Genomic DNA, 10,132 nt, shown 5'->3' with positions numbered 1-10,132 from the left:
GAGGCTCGGGCAGGAAGTGATGCGAAGGGCGCGTCAGGGGCTCGTGGCTGCTTCGGATTGGGACATGGGTCGCTTCTCAGGCTCGGCCACATCTCCGGTGACGCACCTACTTCGTGCGAGGTGACGTGGTCGGTACTATTCATGCGAGATTTCTCGGTTTTCGGGCCCCGAACTTCTAAAATCCATTACTTTCGCACACGAGTTCCGTTTTTGACCTTCTTTATATGCACACATAGCTAAAATTACGCTCTACATCTTTTATTTAGACTTCGTCGGCTAATTTTGACTTTATTTTTAATATTATTATTTTTAACAGACCTGGAGAGGAAAATCCGTTAAAACTTCATAACTTCTTCAACCAACATCCGTTTTCGTCAGACTTTTTACCGTTGTACTACAAATGATAAGACCTTCGATTCTCGTTTAGGATGTATCGTTTAAATATCGCTCGTTTTAAAATTCGAGTTTTTAGCTGTCTACTGCTAAGTTGAAACTTCGAAAAATCATAACTTCTTCATATGAAGTCAGATTTTGGCGTTCTTTTTATCAAATTTCTCGGTTTAATGAATACTACGACTTTCATTTAGATTACTAAGGCTAAAAAGTATTTTATCAAAAACTCACTTTTTACGTCATTCGGCGTTGTGCCGATTTTGTCGCGGATCTTCGGTTGGTCATTACTTCTTCGTTATAACTCAGATTTCGACGAGGTTTTTGCCTACAAGTTTCTAACGAGATTTTCTACAACATCAAATAATAAAATTTTACTTATTTAAAATTTTATATTTTCACTAAATTTCACTATTTGACTTTTAATTGAAATCTCATAAGACTTCCAATATTTTCTAAGTGATTCTAAACATAGTTTTACTTCATTTCTGGTAAAAACCATAGGTTAGAACTCAACACTCAATTTCAAATAGTATTTCACAATTTTATTTATTACGAATCCCGATTTCAAAACATGTATGTTACAATAATGAGGCGATATGAGAAATTGTTTCATATTAGCACATCATGTTCATTTTGACATTTTTTTTATGAAAACTTGAATTTAAAAGTGGTAAAAGACGTTAAAAAAAAAAAAAACAGTTGTTAAAACCACCTTTAAATCTATATTACCATAACACCCCATGTAAACTTATTATTTTTAATTTATGGCTAATACATTTAATTTCTAAAGTACATGTTTTTTTTATTTTTATAAGATAAATCTATTTTTTCATTTTCGCAAATTATTTATGTTTTCGCATGAACCTACTTGTATGTGTGTGTGTATATATACACATATCAGTGTTGTAAAAATCGGCCTAGGCGGCCGATTAATCGGTGCTAGGCGGACTGCAACCGACCACGTTTATGTGTAATCGCTCAAGGTAATTGGGGGTGGTCAATGTCGGTCAAACTCGGAGCTAATCGGATATAATCGGAGCTAATCGGATGTAGGCGTTTAAATGGTCGACTGCGGTCAACAGATTTTCAATAAAGATTAGGGGCAAAATTGTAAAAATTGAAAAACAATTTCTAGGGCCCACTTCTCTCATTCCCGCTGTGAAAACGTTTTTTGTGGTTCTCTCTCGACTCAAAGCTGAAATCGGAGAAGATGAATCTTGCAATAGCCATCGCCTCTAACGAACGCAATCTGTGAAATCCTCCATCTTCGTTGTTAGGGTCGCATTTGGCTTCGTTGTTCGATAGCAGTCTTCATAATCTACACATGTGAGTTTTTCAAACTCGATTTTTGCTATCAAATTTCGATTTTATATATTGTTCTCGAATTAGGTTGTTAATCAACTGATTTCTAAAGAACTAATGATGAAGTATATACTCAATTTTTTTGTTAAACTGTTAAAAAATCGATTTACAGAGCATGTTCACAAATCGATTCTACTAAACTGTTAAACTAAAGTTTGTAATCAACTAATCATTAATGTTTATAACTTTTTTCCAGTATTTGTGGCCCGATTCTTTGATCTTTACTACCTGTTGAATACGAAAGTTGGGAAATGTGATTCAGTTTAGTTAGTTTACAGAGCCTCTAATATGAATATGGTGTTATTGTTAATGTGATTTTTTTAATGATATATGAGTGAGTATTTAAGTATTTTTAATGTGTCAATGTGATGATAATCATGATATACTCAATAATCAATATTAGATGAAGTGTTGATAAACTGATATGATACAAAGTTTGTTGATTTGAGTGAGCATTTTTAATGTGTTAATATATATTATTTATAACAGTTGACAATCAATGGCATCTAATGCATCGGCTACATCTATTGGATCATCCGCGACCGGTGCACATAAACGTAATTCGGATGATGTTGGTTGGGAATATGGTGTCATCCCGGATAAAAATAACATGGATAGATTGAAATGTACCTTGTGTGGAAAAGTTTTTGGTGGGGGGATTTTTAGGATGAAACGACATATTACTCATGTGACGCGGAATGTATCTTCATGTCCAAAGTCTACAAAAGATGATCAATTGAAATGTCTAAATTATCTTAACGAAGGGAAGTTGAAAAAGAAAGCTAAAAAAGTACATATTGAAGACTTAAGGGTAGAGGCAAGACAAGAATTGCATGATAGCATGGATGAAGTAGAAAATTCTTTGGGGTCGAAGGCACCAAATGTAATAGGCCCCATGGATAACTTTGCAAACATAATAAACCCCGAAGAAGTTGTGAAGGCGGGAAAGGGAAAAATGTTGATCTTAACAATATTGTCCAGAAAGAAAGAATATTAGCGGTCCATAAATTTATTAGTAGGTGGGCATATGAGAGTGCGATTCCTTTTCATCCCTTTGAAAGGGATAGCTTCAAAATGATGTTAGAGGTTATTGGCCAATTTGGAACCGGGCTTCCATGTCCTACTAGATATGCTTTGAGTGACCCACTTCTAAAGCTTGAAGTTGAAAGAACAAAAAATTTGTTGAAAAAAAATGAAAAAGAATGGAAACAGGATGGATGCTCATTATGACGGATGCTTGGTCCGATCGAAAGAGGAGAAGCATTATGAATTTATGTGTTAATTCGAAGATGGGTACGGTTTTTTTATCTTCAAAAGAATGTTTCAGTGAAGCACATACAAGCCAACACATATATGAGTATGTGGAATCTTGTATTCAACAAGTTGGTCCCGAGAACGTTGTTCAACTTGTGACCGATAATGCCATGAATAACATGGGGGCGGCGAAGTTGCTAAAAGAGAAAAGACCATCTATTTTTTGGACATCATGTGCAACACATACCATTAACCTTATGCTTGAAGGTATTTACATTATTTTATTTATTTATTTATTGTATTTATTATTTTATTTGTTTAGTACTTTATGTAGTTTAAAAATGATTAATTATATACTATAATTTGTTATTTAATCTTGTTTATTTTTCAAGGTATCGGAGCACTCCCAAGGTTTAAGAAAATCCTAGTTCAAGCAAAGAAACTAACCATATTCATTTACGCTCACCACAAAACCTTGGCGATGATGAGAAGTTACACCAACAAAAGGGAAATTATCCGACCGGGAGTCACGAGATTTGCTTCCGCCTTTCTAACATTACAAAGTTTGTCCAAAAAAAAGGAGCACCTAAGACATATGTTCTCTAGCAATGAATGGGAGGAATGTAAATTTTCCGGCAAGCCTAAAGGGATTGCCTCGTATAAAATGGTGACAAGTGTCCAATTTTGGTCCGGTGTGACACAATGTTTAAAAGTGTTCTCTCCTTTGGTGAAAGTCCTTCGAATGGTTGATGCGGATTGGAAGCCCTCAATGGGTTTTGTTTACGGGGAGATTAAAGTTGCAAAAGAAGAAATTATCAAATCTTTGGGTGGTAACGAGAAACACTACAAGCCTATTATAGATATCATAAACACAAAGATGAAAGGTCGACGAGATTCAACTTTACATTTAACATCTTATCTTTTGAATCCGTATTACCATTATAATGATGCACAACTCCAAATTGATCCCGATGTAATGGATGCGGTTCTTGATTTTTTTGATACTTTATTTCTTGGAGATTTAGAGATGCAAAGGCAACTCGTAACTATTGACTTGCCAAAGTACAAGAAAAAAGTTGATAGATTTGGTTCCGATCTTGCAATTAAACATTGTAAGGTGAATGATGCCGACTTTGATCCAGGTAATTCATTTTCCTTTTAGTTATCTATTTATCTGTTTTATAAAATTTTGATATTTATCGATTAATAATGTGTTTTTGTTTCAAAATCGTAGCTAGTTGGTCGGGACTATTTGGTGGCACAACTCCTCATTTGACAAAGATTGCAATGAGAATTCTTTCTTTAACTAGTAGTTCATTGGGTTGTGAAAGGAATTGGAGCACGTTTAAAGGGGTTAGTAATATCAAGTGTTATATTTATATTTTATAAAATAAAAATATTAATCGTGTTTAAACTCTTTGCTATGTTTAAATTTGAAGGTACATACAAAGAAACAAAATAGATTGGAGACAAGCGAATTGAACAATCTTGTTTATGTTCAATTCAATGCTAATTTAATGGAGAAAAACAAAAGGAGAAAAGATATAAACATGGAAGTACTATTATCAAATCATTCTCTCCCCGCTCAAGAATGGATTGTTGATTGTGATGATTGTGATATAGATGAAATAGACCCCAAAACGGTTGATGAAGCTCTTGCAACCGATGTTAGTCAAGCACCCCGAGAAAGTCCAAAAACAAGGGAACTTTTCGATGAAGATTTCGAGTCCGAGAGTGAGGAGCAAGTGTTAGAAGAAGACGAATATGAGTCGGATGGGGTTCAAATAATGGAAGTATGTGGAGAAAATTAAAAGAAAATTATTGTGCTTGTTAAACTTATTTTGAACTTTTATGGACTTGTTGGATGATGATTTTGTGTGATTGTTAAACTTATTATTAAACTTTTATGCATATTTTGGATGATAAATGGTTGTGCTTGTTAAACTTATTAAGTTATTATTAAACTTTTATGCTTATTTACTTATATTCTTAGTATCAATGTTAGATTTATAAATTTTTGAATTATTTTTTTAATAATTAATGGTCCCCGATTAATCCTCGTCTAACCGATTAATCCCTAGACCCGAGTCCACCGCCTAGCCAACGTCTAACGTTTTCTGCAACCTTGATATATATACACACTACTTATAATGGATACATAATAATAAGTTTAAAAGTTTTAAGACCAAAGTCCTAAACTAAGAAGCTTAAATCTCAACCATTAATTCCAGGGTTAATGACCTAGAAAGGTAACGAACTTTGGTATTTGTTCACATTTAGGTAACCATGTTTTTTTCGTTCACATTTGACCATTGAACTTGTTTGACCTGTTCAAATAGGGTAATATGACTCGTAATTATGGTAATATTACCTTAGTATGAATAGGTCAAACAAGTTTATTGGTAAAATGTGTACGAAAAAAAAACATGGTTACCTAAATATGGACAAAAATCAAAGTTTCTTACCCGTTTTGGTAATATTAGACAAGAACTGTCTTAGGGAATGTTCCCTGGGATCAGGCTCCGACAGTTAATGAACAATTAGGTTTGACCTAGTCTAACCCAATTCAGTCCCGAGAAGTGATAGGCTAGGCTGTGTTACTAGGTCTTTAAATCACATACAATATAGACCCTAAAGCGTATACAGCCTAACCCCTAACTAGTTGGGCCTATATTGGGCTGGACTAAGATCTGACCATCTCCTCATACACAAAGACGTGACAACCCAATTTTATGTCACATTAATGGATCTTATGACTACTTGCACTTAACATAAAGAACCTAATATTACCAAAATGGGTAAGGAACTTTGGTATTTGTCCATATTTAGGTAACCATGTTTTTTTTGTATACATTTAACCAGTAAACTTGTTTGATCTGTTCATAATAGGGTAATGTTACCGCTAATTACCGGTCATAGTACCTTATTTTGAACAGGTCAAACAAGTTCAATGGTCAAATGTAAACGAAGAAAACATTGTTACCTTAATGTGAACAAATACCAAAGTTTGTTACATTTCTAGTTCATTAACCCTTAATTTCACATCTAATGGTATAAAATAATGACACTTGTAAATTAAAAATAACTAATCATATACAAGATTTAAAGGAAGGGATTTTCTAATATGAGATCTGCACACATAATAACTAGTATTATTTATAAGAAATATTACCATAATTAAATGTGAAATGCATTAATTATGAAAAATATTTTCTATAATTAATAAATTTCATATTTAATTATGATAATATTTCCCATAATTAATAGTTCAATTAATATTTCTTATGTGTGGCCTTAGGGTACATATTAGAAAATCCCTTAAAGGAAAATATAAATATAAAAGTGGACATTCCATTCTTTACAAATCCTTATTTTCCTTTAAAACGCGCTTTTTGAAAACATATGAATGCTTCCCACCAGCACCTTTGTCCGTTGCATCCTCTACTGCTCCGACTACCACTCATCTATGCCACCTCGATCTTCGCATTGGAACAACCATCTCCAGTGCATCAAAAGCTCCTCCACCTCCACCTTAAGTATTGACGCCTTCTACCAAACCCTAGCTTTAAAATGGCCAACACTATTGTCACATTTCACACTCGATTTAATGTTTTTGTTTTGAAATCGTTCTCTACCTCCGCTTTCCCTCACTGACAGCCTTCACCATAAACAATATTACAACCTCCTTCATCGCTCGATTTTCGTCACCACCATCTGTCATCGCTACGATGATGGCTTCGTCGATTTAGGTATACATTTTCCCTAATATTTCTTTTAATGTGTTCTTAACCTTCTTTTATTTTCTTATCTTTTCAATTCTCTCATGTTTTTTGAGTTGATTTCAAATTGAATATTTTGTTATCGGGCCACCACCAATATACTGACTCTATTGTTAATCTCTCAATCTTTTTCTCCATTATGCTCTTAGGGTTCGGCGTGTTTTCCGACTCTTCTCATTGATATCTCCTTTATGTAGTTTAATCCATTTCTACCCATTTGAATTTCTTTTATTTATTTATTCTATTTTTTTGTTTGCTTTGTGTGCGAGGATGAAGGTTTAAAGGTGGAGAATATTTCACTTGGTCATTAAAAACAAGAAGCATAAAAAAAACTAGCATCTTGAAAATGTAAATAAAAGTGTCATTTTATTAATATATTCTTTATAAATGAAAGATTTTTTTAGCTTCTTCATCATGGGTTAATGATGTTTTGCTAATAATTATGTTTTATTTATTTATGTAAGGAAGATAGATGATTTTCGATATGGTTTAATAAAGAAGGTTTAGATGAAATCACTCTAATTTCTTGTTTGTTATTTTTGTTTATGTTTTGTGTTATAAGCAATATTTTTCTTTAATTTTGGTTGATTTATTGTTTTACACCAGACCTATATTTGGTTATATGAGTATAATGATTGTATGTACATGTATGTGTGTTTAAAATGTGTGTAAAATCATCCATTATAATTAGGGAAAATGACTTGATAGGGTAAGATACTTTTTGAAATGTACACATTTAGTCTTTATTCTTTTTTTTTGTAAAATAAACTCTTATACTTTATTAATATGTACACATTAGGTCCTTTTCACTGGATTCTACAGGTGTTGCTAACGTGGAAGGGTTTATTTTACAAAAAAAAAAAATAAGGACTAAATGTGTACACTTCAAAAAGTATCTTACCCTATCAAGTCATTTTCCCTTTCTTTTATTTTTTTGAAATGAAATACCCAGGTGGCATCCACATATCCACAACGAGATTTTTCCAACTTTTATTCATCATGAAAAAGAGGGAGAACCCCGATCTCCAGCGACTCCTTTGTGTGATCCTACACATCACTGGTAGCAAGGAGGAATGATGGCAAAAACAACAAGGTCGAAGGGAGAGGCAGGAGGAAGTAGAGACGCTAGTTGGTGGCGAGGAGTTGCTCTGGTAGCCCCCTTGTCGTTTCTTTCTTCTTTTTCTGGCAACATATCTCAAAGATGGAGGCAAAGAGAGACAGATTGAAGAAACACATGTAAAGGGTGTTTGGTTGTTGTTGTTCGACAGGAAGGAAGAGAGACGAGTAAAAGAAGGGTCGCCGCCCTTTTCTTGTTGTTGGACGATCACCCACCTCCGGTGGGAGGTGCTTCCAGACAAAAAATGGAGAAGGAATGAGGATAGCATCAATAATGATTTTTTAGGGATGTTGTGGGTGGTGTATCACGACTAGAGAGGAAGATATATGGGGGTTACTGCCCCTTTGCTCACCGAAAAAAGCAACACACCTAAGGTGTGTTCTTGGCAGCAATCAAACACAGAAGAAAGAATGAGAGGGTGAGAATGATTAAATGTAACAAATATATGATCTTGTGAACACTTTTGGTTTGATCTTTTGTACAATAGGATCTATGAAAGATTGAAGAAGTACATGACAAAACCTGTAGAATCTGGTGACTAAGCTAACTAATTGCTATTTAGTGCCACTTGTGCTTCCACATCAGCAAAACATGTAGAATCCGGTGAAAATGACCTAATGTGTACATATACTATAAGGGATTATTTTACAAAAAAAAAAAAAAAAAAAAAAAAGAAGAAGAATAAGGACTAAATGTGTACAATTCAAAAAGTATCTTACCCTATCATGTCATTTTCCCTACAAGAAAATCCGTATTTGACCCGTATACCGGGTATAGCTGGTCACAAGGACTGCATTGTTACACAAAATCTCGTATAAGGGTTTATTTTACAAAAAAAAGGACTAAATGTGTACATTTTAAAAAGTATATTACCCTATCAAGTCATTTTCCCTTATAATTATGTTTATATACAGGTCAATATTAAGTCTTATGGTAAAAAACAAATGAATACTTGCAAAATGGTCATGAAATGGTTGTTAATCGTTTGTTTATTAGAAATTTAGTAAAAGATAAATTATATATTGTTATATTCTACAACTATACCAAATAATAAATGAATATTAAACTTGAAAATTTTTATTATTAAATATCAAAATAAAGATATTATTTTTGGAAAATTTGGAAAACTTTAAACAAATTGCAAAACCATGCCTTTCGTGTTCGCAAAAATTTGGAAATTTTTAAATAAAAAATTAAAAATAATCGAACGATTTTTCTTTATTTTTTCTCAATTAAAAATCCTTTTATAAGTTATACATTTAGTTTTTAAACTCTTCACCGTATTAGTATATGCTTAGATAATATGGACATTTTTTGGAAACGACAAATAGATAAAAACCCAAAACGGCAGCAAGTAGTTGAGCAAGGGAGCATCAAAACAAACCAGAGAGGAATAAACAAACAACACTACATCATTCTGCTAACATTTAAAACTAAAAAAGAGAAAATGGAGAGCAACTCCATTCCGTCCAGCTTTCCATTCCATTCCTCTTCTACTTGTTCCATTCAAAAGTTTAAGCTATAATGGATCTGCAGTCTTGGTAGGATTTACTCCAATATTTTTAAAAATTCTGTCATTCCATATGTTTCAAATGGTAGAGTATACTATCATGCTCAGCAAATGCCATTTCTTGGGACAATTCCCCCATGTTGCAGCAAAATCATTAAGGTCTCTTACATTCCTAAATTGCCTATGTTGAATCCCACACCACCAGAAAATCCAATAGCAAACTGCTTTTGAGAATTCACAGCCAATCAGTAAGTGGTTAGTGGATTCATCACAAGTACCACACATTGGACAAATCCTGTTTTGTACCATTATACCCCTGTGAACTAACGCATCAACCATCAGTTACTACTGGAAATTTTCCCATAACAGTCCTCCATATAAAGCATTTAACTTTTTAAGGTATGCTTTTTGACCAGCAAATCAAAGATCCTTTATATTGATTGATTTTCGAGTCCACCACCCGCCTTAGACTGTTTGCCGTGTAGGAACCTTCTGATTTGGGTTTGAAATGGAAGCCAACTTTGAGTGATTGACTAAAATTAAGTGATCCAACCAACTTGTGAAACTCATGTAACTCTAAAAGAGAGTCAGCATCAAAAGAAGTGGTTCTCCATTTCCATGAAAACTCGGATCTGCGTAGTCTATCCATCAGGGAGCATCCCTTGTGGTGCTCTGAACAAAGAAAGATAATACGTAGGCAAACTTCCTAGCACCGAC

At 33.7% G+C, this 10,132-nt stretch overlaps 1 pseudogene; it reads left to right on the top strand.

Annotated features, from left to right (window-relative positions):
* Positions 1 to 2,254: 2,254 nt before the first annotated feature.
* Positions 2,255 to 9,646, top strand: LOC145016926 (uncharacterized; annotated as a pseudogene).
* The last annotated feature ends 486 nt before the right edge of the window (positions 9,647 to 10,132 follow it).

The sequence above is a fragment of the Lactuca saligna genome, chromosome 9 (assembly GCF_052625555.1).
Source record: "Lactuca saligna cultivar CGN05327 chromosome 9, ASM5262555v1, whole genome shotgun sequence".
Classification (NCBI taxonomy): Eukaryota; Viridiplantae; Streptophyta; class Magnoliopsida; order Asterales; family Asteraceae; genus Lactuca; species Lactuca saligna.
The sequence above is the reverse complement of the archived record's forward strand: the minus strand, read 5'-3'. Positions and strand labels throughout refer to the sequence as shown.